Below are 18,883 nucleotides of genomic sequence, written 5' to 3'. Positions count from 1 at the left end.
GGGTCTGGCATCCTCGCTCCAGCTGGGGAACTGCTGTTGGCGGACGCCGCCGGGTCCGGGCAGTAAACTTACAAGTCTGATCAAAGGGGCCAAGGACTTCTTGGCTCAGCCTTTAGCCCCGCGGGGGCCCGGCGACCTTAGGCACTCCCCCTCCCCGAAGCCTTTTATCTTGCTCCTTTTGTCTACGGGCGACTGCCGGTATCTCCCTATCTGAAACCAGAGGCGGGCGACGAAGGTTCCGTGCCTGGGAATGAAAGGTCATAGGGTCATTTAGACCTGGAAGGGATCTTCGAGGCCAACTTGGCCAAACCCCTCATTTTTGACTGAGGAAAGAGAGGCACAGAAAAGTTGTGACTCGTCCTGGGAGACACTGGTAGTAATTGCCAGAGCTGAGATTTTTTTTTAATTAAATTAATTTTTGTTTGCAGATCCCTCTCTCCTACTTTGTTCTTCTCCCTGTCCCCCTCCATGGAGAAAGCAAGAAAACCAAGACTGGTTACAAATATGTATAGTTGAGCAAAACCAATGACCTCATTGAAACAGTGGTGTCAGACTTTGTGTGACCCCATTTGGGGTTGTCTTGGCAAAGGTCTAGGAATGGTTTGCAATTTCCTCCAGCTTATTTTACAGATGAGGAAACTGAGGCAAACAAGTTTAGTGACTTGCCCAGGGTCAGGGTCACACGGCTAATAAGTGTCTAAGGTCACATTTGAACTCTTCCTGATTCCAGGCCTGGCATTCTATCCACTTCACCAACACCTGCCTAACTTAACTAAGTCCAAAACAAAATTTTCTCCATCTGCACACTTGAGTCCATCCCCTTTATCAGGAGGTGGGCTATGTTTCATCTTGAATTGTGGTCAGTTCTATTGTGTAGATGGGTATTCCCAAGTCTTTCAAAGTGGTTTATCCTTACACTGTCATCTGTTAAATAAATTGTTCTCCAGGTTCTGCCCATCCCACTCTGCCTCAGTTCATACAAGTCTTCCCAGGTTCTCTAAAACCATTCCCTTCATCATTATTAGAGCCGAATAGTATTCTATAGTGTACATAGACTGTAACTTGGTTTGTCACATTTTCCATTTGATGAACCTGAACTTCCAATTCTTTGCACCACAAAAGAGCTGCTACAAATATTTTTGTATGTATGGGTCCCATTCTTCTTTCTTTGCTCTCTTTGGGGGTATAGAACAAATAGTGTTATGGTTGGGTCAAAGGGTATTCGTAATTTAATAGATTTTTAGTCATAATTACAAATTGCTTTCCAGAATAGTTAGAATACTTCACAACTCCACCAGGAATACATTAATGTACCTGTTTTCCCACAGTCCCTCCAGCATTTGTCATTTTACCCTTTTGTCAGCTTTGGCAATCTGATGAGTGCCATGAGGTACTTCATATTTGTTTTCATTTTCATTTCTCTATTAGTGATTTAAAGTTTTTTTTTTTTCATATGGCTATTGGTAGTGTGGATTTCTTCCTCTGAACACTGGCACAGAGACATGATTCAGATGCAGGTCATCTGACTCCAAATCCATTGTTCCTTGCAATAATAATTATTAATGTTATAATAGCATATACAAAGTACATTTTGCATACATTATTTCACTTGCTCCTCACAACAACTTTGTGAGGTCAGGGCTCTTATCCCCATTTTACAGATGGGGAAACTGATAGGTGTGATTTACCCAGGGTCATAAAGCTAGTAAGTGTCTGAGGCAGGCTTTAAACTCAGGGTTTTCTAAACCAGTATTGATTTTTCTTCTCTGGAAGAGTTCCTAGAAGAATCATAGAAAATGGGACTGGAAGAAAATTTAGGGGTCACCTTATTGGGCCCCATCATCTTACAGAAGATAACTATCCACAGAGAGAAGTGACGCATCTGAGGTCATGTGCTGAATAAGTAACAGAATCAAGATTCCGATCTAAGGTCATCTGACTTCAAATGCTTTAGTCCTTTCACTACTGAAGGGCTGTTTTTCTCCTCTGGAAGAGTTCCAAGCAGGATCTTAGACATAAAACTGGAAGAAACCTTAGAAGCCATCTTGGCCAACCCTTTCATTGAACAGATGGGGAAGCTCAGGCCCAGAGAGGTTCAGGATTTGAACCTAGGTCCTTGTACTCCAAATCCAACACTCTTTCTGCATCTTCCCCCGGTACAAAGATCCTAAGACTAAGGAAACTTGACTTTTGGCATTCTCTGACATCTCTAACTATTAGTAGTAAATAACATTTATGAGTGCTTTAAAGTTTACAAAGCATCTTACATACATTAGCTCATCTGATTCACACAACAACCCTGGGAAGTAGATGCTATTCTTTTGTTGTTGTTGTTTTTGTTTGTGAGGCGGTTGGGGTTAAGTAACTTGCCCAGGGTCACACAGCTAGTGTCAAGTGTCTGAGGCCGTATTTGAACTCAGGTCCTCCTGAATCCAGGGCCGGTGCCCTATCGACTGCGCCACCTAGTTGCCCCTAGTAGGTGCTATTCTTACCCCCATTTTACAGATGAGGAAATAGACAGACAGAATTTAAGTGACTTACCCAGGGTCATAAAGCTAGTAATTGTCTGAGGCAGGATTTGAACTCAGTTTCCCTGGGTTTGAATCTGAAGTTTAATCCATTATGCCACATAGCTGCCTCTTCTCTCATAATAATAGTGTATATTTTAAAGTGCTTTACTATATTACAACAACCATGTTGTGCCATAGGTTCTTCACAGATGACAGCTCCATATTACAGAGGAGACATTAAAGGCAGGATATGAGTTTAGGCAGGCTTTCAACTATACTGCTGTAAATTGAAATCAGGATAGCACAAGATCTAGCAGCTTCTACATTAAAGGACTGGAAGGCATGGAATATGATATTCCAGAGGGCAAAGGAATTGGAATTACAACCAAGAATCACCTACCCAGCAAAACTCATCATAATCTTTCATAGGTAAAAATGGGACTTTAATGAAAAAGAGGACTTCAGATATTTATGATGAAAAGACCTGAACTGAATGGCAAATTTGACTTTCAAATACAGGACCCTAGAGAACCATAAAAAATTGGAGTTGGGAGACATACCTGGGGTCGTGCAGTGGGTGACTGTCTTGTGTCTGAGGCCGGGTTTTGGTTGGGATCCCCTTGGGTCCAGGGTGGATGCTTTGTCCACTGGGTCACCTAGCTGCCCCATGATGACATCTTTAGGGTTAAATTGAGGGGTATGGGGAATGCACTAGGGGAGGGGAGGTGAAATCCTACATGAAAGAAACAGGAAAAGGCTTATGGAGTGGGGGGAAGATATGGGGGAGGAGCAGGGCAGTAAATGAATTTTACACTCATCAGAAAAGGCTCAAAGACCTTAAACTCATCAGGGATTAACACACACACACCCAACTGCATGGAGTAATCTATTTAATCTGGGTAGTAAATGAGCCTAACACTCATCAAAGACCTCAATCTCTTCAGAATTTGCTCAAGGAGGGAATAATATACACACTTAATTGGATGAAGTAATCTCTCTAACCCTGCAGGAAAATAGGAGGGGAAGGGCATAAAGAGAGAGGGGCAAAAGAAGAAAGGACAGATTGGGGGAGGGGACAGACAGAAACAAATCCCTTTTTAAGAGAGATAGGATGAAAGAAGATGGATAATAGAATAAATATCATGGGGAAGGGAAGATGATGGAAGGGAAACAGTTAACAATAGTAATCATGAAAAAGAAAAAAGGGGGAAAATTGTACAAAAAATATTTATAGCAACTCTTTGTGGTGGCTAAGAATTGAGAATCAACGGAATATCCATCAACTGAGGAATGATGGAAAAAGATGTGCTATATGATTGTGGTGGAATGGTATTGTGCTATAGGAAATGACAAGCAGGATGATCTCAGAAAAACCTGGAAAGGCTCATGAAACTGATGTATAATGAAGTGAGTAGAGCTGGGAGGGCATTGTGCATAGTGACAGCAGAATTGTTCAATGAGCAATTGTGAATGACTTAACTACTCTCAGCAATGCAATGATCCAAGACAATCCCAAGGGACTAATGACAAAGCTTACTATCCACTCCCATAGAAAGAACTGATGAAAAGATCACTTGTGGATTGTACATATATAATCTAGTTGCTGTCTTGTGGAGGGGGGAGGAAAGGGAGGGAGGGAGAAAAATTTGGAACTCTAATATTTATAAAATAGCTAGGTGGCTTAGTAGATAAAAGCACTAGCCCTGGATTCAGGAGGACCTAAGTTCAAATCTGACCTCAGACACTTGACACTTAATAGCTGTGTGACCTTGGGCAAGTCGATTAACCCTCATTGCCCTGCAAAAAAAAAAAAATCTGTTAGGTGGCAGCTAGGTATCCGGCTTCAGACACTTCACACTTACTTGCTGGGCAAGTCATTTAACCCTCATTACCCTGCAAATAACAACAACAACAAATGTTGAAAACTATCTTTACATGTAACTGGAAAATAATTAAATCAGGAGATTGAAATCAGGGTTTAGATCCTGCCTCAGATTAGCTGTATGACTATGGTAAATCACTCAAACTCTCACCCTCAGGCAAACCAAAGACTTGTCTACTGTTAAATTACGCATAGATTATCATTTCAGACTAGTGGCTCTCCTAGGATTGAACACTGTCTTTTAAATTAAATTAAATAAATAAATGTTTTTAAAAAAATAAATGAAATTTTTTGAAAAGATGCTTAGTGGTTTCTGTGTTTCTTAGAGGGAATGCATGAAGTTCTCACCAAAATGTATGAGATTTACACTTTCAAGTATGTATGCATGAACAGGTCCCTCAATTCTCCAATAATGTGCTTCAGTTCCTTCCTAACAGGAATAATACCATGTGTTTAGAAAAAGAAAAGAAAATTAATCACTCTTGCTATTTTCTCCTATTAAATGTAGATTCCTTGAGAGCAGGAAATGTTTAATTTATGACTTTGTATAAACAATATCTAGAAAGTGCTTATTAAATGTGCTTGTTGATGAATACATCCACCTGCAGATTAAGAAATAGGTCTTGGGGCAGCTAGGTGGCGCAGTGGATATAGCACCGGCCCTGGAGTCAGGAGGACCTGAGTTCAAATCCAGCCTCAGACACTTGACATTTACTAGCTGTGTGACCCTGGGCAAGTCACTTAACCCCAATTGCCTCACCAAAATAAATAAAAAAAAAAAGAAATAGGTCTTAGTGAATAACTATATATTAATGATGTTTGTTATCTATGTTAGTAAATACATGTTTATGTTACCTTATACATGTTGGTCACTATTTCTTGTGGACAGCTTTGCCTCTCGATTTTTAACCACAAATGCCCCTGCCAAAAATATTTCAATATCAGTTTTATGTTTGCCCCCATAGAGAACTACAAGTTCTAGCCAAAGATTTGAAGTTCAAATAACACTGTGAACTTTCTAGGCTTACTAAAGGAAAAGGGCAGGTGCTGAATTACAGCTCATGAGCTCAACCTTCCAAAGGTTGGGGGGTGGGTGGGAGGGCACTGTCTTTATGGTATTTGTTAACCAATATCTTAGTCATTCTTCACGTCATTCACCCTGGGTAACTAAAGCACTGGCTATCACCCAAAGATCAGATAGGAATGTTGAATGAAGCAACTCCATGTCAAAACTATTAAAGTTATGGAAGGATTTACTTTGTATCTCTAGAGAGCCTTACTTGAATTTGAACTTCAGGAAATGTTTTCTAAGGAAAATAGCAAGCAGAATTGGGAGAAAAGAAAAAAGCTACAATTACAAATTCTTTGGGAACAAGCTAATACATTTTTTTTAAAGCATGGCATAGAAGAAAAAGCCTAGATTTGGAGTCAGACATTTCATGGAAAAATACTAAAAATAATATTTTTTTGAAGGTTAGTATAACTGTGTCCCCCAAATGATATTTTGTCTACCACCAGCTTGTTTTTCTTCCTGATAACAATGCCCCTAAATGATATCTTGCCCTGGCTCCTGATATGTAAATTGGCCAGCTCCAGGGAGACCCTCCCCAAATCAGAGTGTGAGAACACCACTCTCCATCATTCTTTTTTTTTTTTTTAGCGGGGCTATGGGGTTAAGTGACTTGCCCAAGGTCACACAGCTAGTAAGTGTCAAGTGTCTGAGGCTGGATTTGAACTCAGGTACTCCTGAATCCAGGGCTGGTGCTTTATCCACTGTGCCACCTAGCTGCCCCCGAGAACCCCACTCTCAAAGGGGCACTTTGGAGCAGATCTTCCCCCTTGAAATACTCCCTGTTGAATGCCCTTAAGTGAGTTATACTCTGTGTTAGGGTGTACGCATGAGTTGTATGTTGGGTCTCCTTTTCTTTTTCCCTTTCCTCCTCTTCCCCAGTCTTGCAATAAAACTTTGCATTGAAATGATTCCCATTGTTTTGCACATTATTCTCAGCATCTGAACTCATTAAGGGATTGTTTTTCCCAACATCTGGTGCATGGGCCATTCCTTTGACATAAACTGGGACTGAGACCAGGATTTAACCTATTGGTAGCCACATCTGTATTGGGAGAGTATAGCACTGTGAGCCCACTTGTACAAAGCAAGGGTCAATAGGGAAACTCTGTGTCCTTCCAGGAGGGACTTCCTTATGTCAGAGAACTGTCACAAAACATACTGTTTATCCCATTCCCTTCTTCCCTATCACTGATATTTTAATCCTTTCTCTAAGGAGGCATTGTTCCTAAATCCTATTACTTCAAGTGATTAGAAAGACTAAAGATATGGACAAGACAAGAATTATTCTTTTTAAATTTAATCTAATTTTGGTGGGGCAATGAGGGTTAAGTGACTTGCCCAGGGTCACGCAGCTAGTAAGTGTCAAGTGTCTGAGGCCAGATTTGAACTCAGGTCCTCCTGAATCCAGGGCCAGTGCTTTATCTACTGTGCCACCTAGCTGCCCCCTAATAATTATTCTTGATAAAAGGTTGGATGCCACTCAATCAATTTTACTAAGAAAAGCCTTTTTATCTTTGACCCAAGGGTCTTTTCTCAGGAGTCTGGAAAGGGAGCATGCGTATGTGTGTGTGTATGTGTGTGTACAAACACACACATAACATATGCATGCATATATACATGTGTATACATACAGACACATATATGTATATGTGCATATGTGTGTGTGTAAAATTTTCTGATGAAGGGGGTGGTTTTACAAAAACCTGGGAAGACTTACATGAACTGGTGCAAAGTGAAGTGGACAGAACCAGAAAAATTTATACAGTAACAGCAATATTGTAATGAAGAAAAACACCATCTACCTCTGGATAAGAGAACTGACAGATTCAGAGTGAAGAATGAAGCATGTTTCTTTATCTTTTTCTTTTCTTTTTTTTTTAAGTGAGGCAATTGGGGTTAAGTGACTTGCCCAGGGTCACACAGCTAGTAAGTGTTAAGTGTCTGAGGCTGGATTTGAACTCCAGGTACTTCTGACTCCAGGGCCAGTGCTCTATCCACTGCGCCACCTAGCTGCCCCTCTTTATCTTTTTCTTGCTTTTTTTTTCCCCCAGAACATAACTGATATAGACATTTGTTTTTCATGACTTCATATTTGTAATAGATCATTTATTTCTTGCTTTCTCAATGGGTGGGAGAGGGAAAGAATTTGGAACCGAAAATAAAATAAAATTGAATTTTTTTTTTTAGTGAGGCAATTGGGGTTAAGTGACTTGCCCAGGGTCACACAGCTAGTAAGTGTTAAGTGTCTGAGGCCGGATTTGAACTCAGGTACTCCTGAATCCAGGGCCGGTGCTCTATCCACTGCACCATCTAGCTGCCCATAAAATTGAATTTTTAAAAAAGAAAAATACTATTCCTTAATATTTTCAGTTTTACTAAAAAGGAGGTTTTTAAACATGCTTTCACATACCTGTGTGGCCTTGGGAAAATCAATTCAACTCCCTTGATCTAAGTTTTCTGATTTAAAAAAATAAGTGGATAGATGATCTCTGAGGTTGCTTTCACTAGATCTTATAACTTTCTTACTCTCCCTGTCCTACATGTGATGTTTTGAATTCATTTCCTTTCCGCCCTCAGTCCTTAAGTTCTTCCTCTATTTTAGAGGCAGCTGGATGGTGTCATAGTGAACAGAGCTCTTGGGAATTTTAACTGATCTAGAAGATGAGTGACTAGAAAAAGTAAAAGATAAGCAGTTCTGTGCAAAGAATAGGGAACTAGACATGGTTCTTTAGGTGAAAAGTCAATGAAGACCATAAATAAGTGATAATATACCATGTAGTTTTAGACCCATAAGGTTGCTTAGAGGTCATATAATCCACCCCCTCCCCCCCAATTTTTCAAGTGAGAAAATTGAGTCCGTGAAGGGTGAAATGACTTTTTCAGAAGTCACAACCTTATTGACTACCTTTCTTTATTACATTAAAGTTTCAAGCATTTTCCTCACATTAAGATATAGGTATTTTTTTGACAAGAGGAAAAAGAAGATAACGATATCTGTAAAATTGCTATCTACCTGGGCCATCTTGCCATTTGCCCTGTTTTTCTCCACATGAAACACATGAAACACTTGACACTTACTAGCTGTGTGACCCTGGGCAAGTCACTTAATCCTCATTGCCCTACAAAAAAAAATGAAGCCCCTTGGGTAGTCAATCTACTTGGATTTGGAGCATCCACCTTAGGACTGATCTGTATTGATTAATGAATAAATATAAACCTCTTTGTCTACTATATCTAGCCAGTCTCAGACCAGGCCATGTTTGCCATCCATAAATCTGTTCAGAACATTTGTCCTGCCATCTACTTACCTGACTAAGCTCGATAATCAAATTAATATTCCCATTGCTTTTGGGAAAAGGACATTTTATTCAGCTGTCCTGTAAATCAACTCACCATCTTGGTGGCTACCCAGACCCAAACTTCCTGTTCTAGTCACTGTTCCCCTAAAGGCGTTGTCTTCCCATATTGGACTTTCTCTGTTTTGTATTTGTATTACTAGAACTTAACACAGTGTAAGAGCTGAATAAATAAATGCTTTTACATCCATCCATCCATTTCATTTCTACCTTGACTTTGCCCTCAACTTTTTCTTCTGTAAGATAATTCAAAGAGTTCCAAGACATAGTTTCCATACAAATGGGAGGTGGGGCTGATAGAAGGGAGGGTAGATTGAGATGTCCAGAAACAAAACAATAAAATAGGTAAACCTTTGGTTAATTTGATTTTAAAAAAGAAACAAGAAAACCAAATTACCAGTATCAAAAATGAAAAGAGTGAACTCGCCAACAATGAAGAGGAAATTAAAGCAGTAATTAGGAGCTATTTTGCCTGACTACATGCCAATAAATTTGACAATCTAAATAAAATGGATGAATATTTGCAAAAATATAAACTGTCCAGATTAACAGAAGAGGAAATAAAATCCTTAAATAAGCCCATTTCAGAAAAAGAAATTGAAAAAGCCATCAATGAACTCCCTAAGAAAAAATCTCCAGGGCCAGATGGTTTTACAAGTGAAATCTACCAAATGTTTAAAGAACAATCACTTCCAATACTATTTGGAAAAATAGGTGAAGAAGGAATCCTACCAAATTCCTTTAATGAGACAATATGGAGCTGATACCTAAACCAGGAAGAACAAAAATAGAGAAAGAAAATTATAGACCAATCTCCCTAATGAATATTGATGCAAAAATTCTAAATAGAATATTAGCAAAGAGATTACAGCAATTTATTACCAGGATAATACACTGTGACCAGGTGGGATTTATACCAGGAATACAGGACTGGTTCAATATTAGGGCTGGTTCAATATAATTGACCACATTAATAACAAAACTAACCAAAATCATGATTATCTCAATAGATGCAGAGAAAGCTTTTGACAATATACAGCACCCATTCCTATTAAAAATGCTAGAGGGGGGCAGCTAGGTGGTACAGTGGATAAAGCACTGGCCCTGGATTCGGGAATACCTGAGTTCAAATCCGGCCTCAGACACTTGACACTTACTAGCTGTGTAACCCTGGACAAGTCACTTAACCCCCATTGCCCCGCAAAAACAAAACCAAAAAAATACTAGAGAGCATAGGAATAAATGGAGCTTTCCTTAAGATGATAAATGGTATTTATCTTTTTTTGTTTGTTTGTTTGTGGGGCAATGGGGGTTAAGTGACTTGCCCAGGGTCACACAGCTAGTAAGTGTCAAGTGTCTGAGGCCGGATTTGAACTCAGGTACTCCTGAATCCAGGGCCGGTGCTTTATCCACTGTGCTATCTAGCCGCCCCAATGGTATTTATCTTAAACCAAAAGCAAGCATTATATTCAATGGGGATAATTTAGAAGTATTCCCAATAAGATCAGGGGTGAAACAGGGATGTCCATTATCACAACTATTATTCAATATCATACTAGAAATATTAGCCTTAGCAATAAGAGAAGAAAAAGAAATTGAAGGATTTAGAATAGGCAAGGAAGCAACAAAACTATCACTCTTTGCAGATGATATGATAGTATACTTAGAGAATCCTAAAGAATCAACTAAAAAAACTACTTGAAACAATTAACAACTTTAGCAAAGCTGCAGATATAAAATAAACCCACATAAATCATTAGCATTTCTATATATGACCAACAAAGTTCAGCAGCAGGAGATAGAAAGAGAAATTCCATTTAAAATAACTGCAGACAATATAAAATACTTGGGAGTCTACCTGCCAAGGCAAAACCAGAAACTATATGAACATAATTACAAAACATTTTTCACACAAATAAAATTAGATCTAAACAAATGGAAAAATATAAATTGCTCATGGGTAGGCTGTGTTATTTTAATAAAAATGACAATTCTACCCAAATTAATTTACTTATTCAGTGCCATACCAATCAAACTATCAAAAAAGTATTTCATAGAGCTAGAAAAAAATAATAAAATTCATATGGAAGAATAAAAGGTCGAGAATATCAAGGGAATTAATGGGGAAAAAATGCAAAGGAAGGTGGCCTCGCTATACCAGATCCAAAACCATATTATAAAGTAGCAATCAGCAGAACTATTTGTTATTGGCTAAGAAGTGGAAAGAAGAATCAGTGGAAGAAGTTAGGCACACAAAACAGCAGTAAATGAATATAGCAATCTCCTATTTGATAAACCCAAAGACTCTAGCCTCCAAGATAAGAACTTGCTATTTGACCAAAACTGCTGGGAAAACTGGAAAATAGTATGGCAGAAACTAGTCATAGACCAACACCTAGGCAAAGTCAAAATGGGTACAAGATATAAACGTAAAGGGTGATATCATAGGCAAATTAGAAGAGGAAGGAATAGTTTACTTGTCAGAACTGTGGAGAGGGGAAGAATTTATGATCAAAGATGAGATAGAAAACATGAAATGCAGAATGGATCATTTTAACTACATTAAATTAAAAAGATTTTGCCCAAGCAAAACCAATGCAACCAAGATTAAAAGGAAAGCAGAAAGCTGAGAAGCAATTTTTACAGTGTTTCTGATAAAGGCCTCATATCTAAAATATATAGAGAAATGAATTAAATATATGAGAATACAAGTCATTCCTTGATTGAGAAGTGGTCAAAAGATATGAACAGGCAATTTTCAGATGATGAAATTAAAACCATCTACAGTCATATGAAATAATGTTCTCAATCACTACTAATCATAGAAATATAGAAATGTTATAGAAATGAAAATTAAAACTACTCTGAGGCACCATTTCATACCCATCAGATTGCCTAATATGACAAAAAAGGAAAATGATAAATGTTGGAGAAGATGTGGGAAAATTGGAACACTAATGTATTGTGGGTGGAGCTGTGAACTGATCCTACCATTCTGGAGAGCAATTTGGAACCATGCCTAAAAGGCTTTAAAACTGTGCATACCCTTTGACCCAGCAATACTGCTACTAGGTCTGTATCCCAAAGGGATCACAAAAAAGGGAAAAGGACCCACATGTACAAAATTATTTATAACTACTCTCTTTGTGGGAGCAAAGAATTGGGAATCCAGGGGATACCCATCAATTAGGAAATGGATAAATATATTGTGGCATATGAATGTAATGGGATACTATTGTGCTGTAAGAAATGATAAGGAGATGGATTTCAGAAAAACCTGGAAAAATTTGTATGAACTGATGTATAGTAAACTGAGCAGAACCGAGAGAACATTGTATACAGTATCAACAACATTGTGTGATGATCAACTGTGATAGACTTAACTCTTCTCAGCAAAGGAATGATCCAAGACAATGTCAAAAGACTTATTGTGGAAAATATTTAATTTCTTCACATTCAGAAAAAGAACTATGGAGTCTGAATGCAGACTGAAGCAGATTATTTTCACTTTTGTTACTTTTGTTGTTATTGTTCTTGTTTATTCTTGCGTTTTTTTTCCTTTTGTTCTGATTAACATGGAAATATATTTAACATGATAGTAATGTATAATCTATATCAAATTGCTTACTGGCCTCAGGAGGGGGGAGGGAAGGGAGGGTGGGAGAAAAATTTGGAATTCAAAAAATATGTTTATATGTAATTGGGAAAAAATAAAAATAAAATTTAAAAAAAAATTATTGTTTAGTCTAAGTTATCAATAATATCTAGAAATTCTGACTCTCAAGGTTTTATTAACAATAATGGTAAACATGGATAATAACCAATATAGGGGCAGCTAGGTAGAACAGTGGATAGAGCACCAGCCCTGGATTCAGGAGGACCTGAGTTAAAATCCGGCCTCAGACACTTGACACTTACTAGCTGTGTGACCCTGGGCAAGTCACTTAGCCCTCATTGCCCTGCAAAAAAAGAAAAGAAAAGAAAAGAAATAACCAATATAAACAAAAGCTCTTGGTGGGGTATGGGGGAGGGTGGTCCTTAATTTTAAGAGTATAAAGTCAGCATGAGACCAAAATAGTTGGAAAACTGTGGACTACGAGATCTCTAATATCCCTTTTAAGCTCTAGGATTCTATTGTTCTAGCTTACTTAGACATACCCCAGATCACATGGGGTTGAACTTCCTTATGTGAAAGTTGAAACTTAGGAACAGAGATGCATGCAAGTTCAACGTGGTTATGGAATATTGCTTTAGAGTAAGCTGTATCTAATACCTACCTATGTGAGGGGTATATGTAGAAACTAGAACACATTCTGGTAAACATCTTTTCAGAAACCAAAATTATTAGGGGATATCTGTTCAGGAAAGTGACTATACCTAAAAATTTCTTCACCCTGTAAACTTCTGGGTGCTTAGTCTGGTCCTCAACTATACAGTCCATTGCTGCATCTCACCACGGCTTGTGCTCTGCTGGAATTAGCCTTTGAGAATTGTAAGAAAATAATGTGATTTGGCAGATACTCAAAAGCTCACCTGGAGATTAATCTAAACTGACTGAATTGAGTGAGAGTGATTGCTGATGAGCCTACTTCAAGTTAATTGGATTGTAACCACACCTGGCTGGCTCTTAAAGAGGTATTGTTCTCAGAAGCTAAAGACTTTGAACTCAACTCAAGACCACCTTCAAGCCCAGTGAACCAATGGATTTTTATGATGCCTACCAATCAGCTTGAAGCAGTGTGTAAGGACCACCTCTGCTCCAGATCTATAAAAAGCTTCCACACTCAGTTTGCTAGAGAGTTCATGGTTGAAGCAGGCTCGTGGTAGAAGACTTGAAGGATCCAACCAGGCTGGGACTCTAGGCTAGATAGGCCTTTTCTTAACTTTTTGAACTCCACGTGAATACCTGGTATGCTTTAATAAATGCTTAATGCCCAAAGACTGGTGCTAAAGCTTCTAATTTAAGGCAACCACACATTTAGATTTTAAACATCACAGAATACATAATCACCTTCCTGCCAAGAAGAAGTATAGGAACTGGACTTTATTATTCCTCTCTCAAAGGAAAGACAGGTCAGTGTGAAATGGGTCTAGGTTTAGTTCCCAAAGAGACCCTGGTACCTAGAAATGTATAATCTATGATCATTAATCCTTGACCTTTGAGTAGCTTGTAAATTTCTAGAGCTGTCGGCAAGACTGAAACTAACACTGGTTAGTTATAGGATGCTACTATTTAGAAATCACCACAACATAATTTTTAATTTGTGTAAATAAATGTACTATTTTAAAATTCTATTTTAGGATTGTTTTATTTCTATACATACTCTTTAGGACACAATAATTCTCAATAGAGTTACATCAGTTTTAGAGGAAGTAACTGTTTTGGCCACTGGGTGGCACTGTTGATCTGTTCATTGCAAAGACATTCTTGTGCTTGCTATGGAAACCTTGACTGCTTTTTGGGTAAGTGGTTTGGCCCTGGTGGAGCTGTGGGTACAAAATTCTCTTTCTATGTGTTCAATCTCACATACCTCTCTCTTCCACTGCTGGTCCTGAATGTGGGAGATGACAGAACTGAAGCAAAAGGGTGAGGGAAAGCAAGAATATCATGGGAGGAAAACCAAAAATGTTTTAGGAATTCTTTGTAAAGACTTTAGGTCATCCCAAAACAATTGAAAGTACTGTCCATAAATAATTAAAACCTAACAGTGGTGAATTCCAGAGGTAAAGCCAGGATGGCAGAGTGAAACCAGAAAGCTGCCTGAGCTCTCCCAAATTTCCCTCAGAAGCAATATTAAATCAAGCCTCTCAACAGATTCTGGAGCTGTAAAACCTGTAAAAAAAAAAAAGGAGTGAAAATCTTCTGACTTAAGATAACCTAGAAGATCTTCAGGAAAGGTTTGTCTCATCTGGGTAAAAGGGGAGCATAGCTAAGTGCAGAGGGTATCTGGGAAAGCCAGCAAAAGGTTCTTTTTTTTTTCTTTGCAAGGCAATGGGGTTAAGTGACTTGCCCAAGGTCACACAGCTAGTAAGTGTCAAGTGTCTGAGGCCAGATTTGAACTCAGGTCTTCCTGAATCCAAGGCCAGTGCTTTATCCTTTGTGCCATCTAGCTGCCCCCAGCAAAAGGTTCTTAATCACATGACAGATCAGTAGCTGAGGACCTGAGGTCCTAGCTCAGCAAGCTAGTGACATAGCAGGCCAGTTGTGAGGCCCCCAGTCCCAGTTCAGAAGACAATCTGCCAGCTGGGGGTATTTGCTACCTAATAGGCACAACTAGGCTGGGTCACTCTAGTGAAGTGAGCAAACTGCAAGCAGCTCAGAGGAGAAAGTCAGTGACTGGCCCCTGGCCCCCAGCAAAAGAAGCTTGGGACAGTGCATATTGTACCCCAGGACCAGAATTCAACTTTAAAAGGCACAAAAGAGGCTAAACCATGAATAAAAAATAAAAAAAAAACCCTTACCATGGAAAAGTACTATGGCAACAGGGAAATTCAAAACAAACTCAGAGGAGGACAACAATGTCAAAATGCCTACATGTAAAGCCTTAAAAGGGAAGAGGAATTGGTTTCAAGACCAAAAAGCACTCTTGGAAGAGCTCAAAAAGGTTTTTATAAACCAAATAAGAGAGGTAGAATACAAATTGGGAAAAGAAAAGAGAGTTATGCAAGAGAGAGTCAATAGCTTGGAAAGGACAAAAATTGACTGTGGAAAACAACTCACTAAAAACTGCAACTCACCAAATGGAATAGAAGGTGCAAAAACTAACTGGGGAAAATAATTCCTTAAGAATCATAATTGGGGGCAGGGCAGCTAGGTGGCACAGTAGATTGTAACGATTGGAATGATGCCACCGGCTGGAGACTTACTCTAGGAAAGCTCCAACATGAGGAGAGGGCCTCTGAGGGCAGGACCATGTGGCTTTCTTTGGCATCAGGAAGTGACGTTGGCTTGTGGGAGGAGGAAGGGGGAGGCTGAGGCACTGGTTCACTCTCTTTCCTGAGGACTCTGGTGGAGAAGGGAGCTAGGAATGCTCTTTCCCTTTAATAAATAGATGAATCTAGACCTTTCTCTCTCTCTCTCTCTTTACCAAATTCTTATTCTCCCTAATAAATGCTTAAAAGCCCAACTCTTGCTAAAGCTTATAATTTATTGGTGACCACTCATTAGACATTTTAGACAGTATAGCTAGAATTTTAGCCCTTACAAGATAAAGCACTGGCCCTGGATTCAGGAGGACCTGAGTTCAAATCCAGCCTCTGTTCAGCCATTCCTTAATTGCTGGGCATCCCCTCAATTTCCAATTCTTTAATAACGATACAGTTCTCAAGAGTTACAAGTTACAAAGTTATCCTTTTGAGGTCTCTTTTAGAAGGTGATAGTTGGATTGTTTCAATGACTATTTTTTTCTTCTGTTTATAAGACACTGGGGCAGTTCTTGATAATGTCATGAAAAATGCTGTGTAGGATCTTTTTTGGATCATAGTCCTCAAGTAGGCCAATTATTCTTAGGTTGTCCTTCCTGGATCTATTTTCCAGGGCTGTTGTTTTTCTGAAGAGATAATTTACATTTTCTTTTACTTTTATATTCTTTTGATTCTGCTTTACTTCTTATTGAGTACATTAGCTTCCATCTGCCCAATTCTGATTCTTTTGGGGGGGGGGGAAGCAAGGCAATGAGGGTTAAGTGACTTGCCCAAGGTCATACAGCTAGTAAGTGTCAAGTGTCTGAGGCTGAATTTGAACTCAGGTACTCCTGACTCCAGGGCCAGTGCTCTATCCACTGCGCCACCTAGCTGCCCAAAATTTGTTTTTTTTAAATAACATATTTTGATAACTGTATTTCAACATAATGGCTTCTTTTGTAATCCTGTGTATTTTACTTTATGCATTTTAAAACATTATTCTGAGAAGGGGTCCATAGGCTTCACCAGACTGACAAGGTGGACCCTGACACAAAAATATTAAGAATCCCCAGCACAAAATCACTGCCCACCCAGTGAATTAACTTCTTCTTCATCTTTGCCTGTTCTATACATACCTCTATTTATCAGTTCTTTCTCTGGCTACAGACAGTGTATTCATATATACTTTATAGTGAATTTAGGTATTTGTTTATTTTTTTGCAATTTGAGTATTTATGATAGTCAAAATGATTTATTTGTTCAAAGTCATTCTTCAAATAATATTGCTGTTACTGTATGCTATGTTCTCTTGGTTCTGCCCATTTCATTCTTCATTATTTCATGCAAGTCTTTGCATGTTTTTTAAAAAATTACTGAGCTCATGATTTCTTATTGCATGGTAGTATTCCATCACAATCATATATCACAACTTGTTCAGCTATTCCACAATTGAAGGGCATCCCTGTGATTGCCAGTTCATTGTCACAACTAAGAGAGCTGCTATAAACATTTTAGAACACATAGTTTCTTTTCCTTTTCCCCTATTCATTGTTGGAAATAGAACAGGTAATGGTATTGTTGGGTCAAAGGGTATAGGCAGTTTAATAACTCTTTTGGTATAATTCCAGGTTGCTCTGCAAAATGGTTGGACCAGTTCACATACCCCCCCCCTCCCAACAATGAACCAGTGTCCCAATCTTTCCCTTCCAACACCTTTTGCCTTCCCCCTTAATCACCTTAGCCAATCTAGTAGGTATAAAATTAGATCGTAAGGTTGTTATAGCTTATATCTGTCCAATCAGTAATGACTCAGATCAATTCCTCATATGACCATGAATTGCTCTGATCTCTTCATTGGAAAACTGCCTGTTTATAAGCCCTGACCTTCCACTAATTGGAGAATGACACAGATTCCTGAAGATCTGACAAAGTTCTTCACATATTTGAGACATGAGACCCCCATCTGAGAAACTGTCTGTAAAATTCCCCCCGCCCCAATTTTCTGCTTTCCTTCTGATCTTGGTTACATTTATTTTATTTATACAAAAAGCTTTTAATTTAATGTAATTGAAATTATCCATGTTACATTTAACTTTGCTCTCTCTCTCATTTATTCACAAATTGTTTGCCTTGTGTCTTTTTTTTTGCCTAGCACAGTACCTTGCACATAATAGAATGCCTTTAATAAATAAATATTAATTGAATTAAGTGGAATGTCCTCAAACCACAACCCTTGGTATAGTGGTACACAAGATGAAATAATGTACATTAATCAAACGTGGTTTCCACGTTTTAAAGGTGCTCCTAAAGATGTTTCATAGAATTCTGTGATTGAAGGGAAATTCCATTTGGAAACCATTGTAACACATTATCTTCCAAAAAGATTGGGGCAATGATTATATTATTAATATTATATTATTTGAACAATAATAAGATTTGAGCAACTACTATGGTATTATGTTCTCATGTATTCACATTACAAAAAATGGCCAGCAGAGGGCAGAACTGCTCTTTTAAATTATATTTTAATTCCTTTTAAGAAGGAAGGTAAAGGGGGCAGCTAGGTGGCTCAGTAGATAGAGCACCAGCCCTAGATTCAGGAGGACCTGAGTTCAAATATGGCTTCAGACACTTAACACTTACTAGCTGTGTGACCCTGGGCAAGTCACTTAACCCCAATTGGAAGAAGAAGGAAGAAGGAAGAAGGAAGAAGAAGAAGGGAGGTAGAGGAGAAAAACCTAGACCTATTAGAAAGCACATTTTCCCAGTAAACATTAGAATTTTTTTTTAATTGTCCAGGGAATTATGCAGAAGGACTATCAGAACCTACATTGTCTTGAAATGCTAATGGGTGAAAAACACATTAGAGGTTTTAGTGCCCTCTCCAGGATATGGGTTACCGTCTGGCAGAGATAAACACTAGTCTGACCCTGAGTAATCAGATAGGGTTATCATATGAACAATTCTAATGCTTGTGCAGTTGAAGTCACACCAGTGAACTAGCAGGATATGTTTAAAAGAGTGATTCATTAGGTCAAAGATGTAAAAGATTGTATTTAAATGCTAATTTATTGACTTTAGGCAAGAAAACTCCCTCTTCTCTGTTAGTTTTCCTTTCTTTTATATTTTAGGGTCAGTAGAAAGTTATCTTGAAATTTAC

The sequence above is a fragment of the Dromiciops gliroides genome, chromosome 2 (assembly GCF_019393635.1).
Source record: "Dromiciops gliroides isolate mDroGli1 chromosome 2, mDroGli1.pri, whole genome shotgun sequence".
NCBI lineage: Eukaryota > Metazoa > Chordata > Mammalia > Microbiotheria > Microbiotheriidae > Dromiciops > Dromiciops gliroides.
This window is presented reverse-complemented; position numbering follows the sequence as displayed.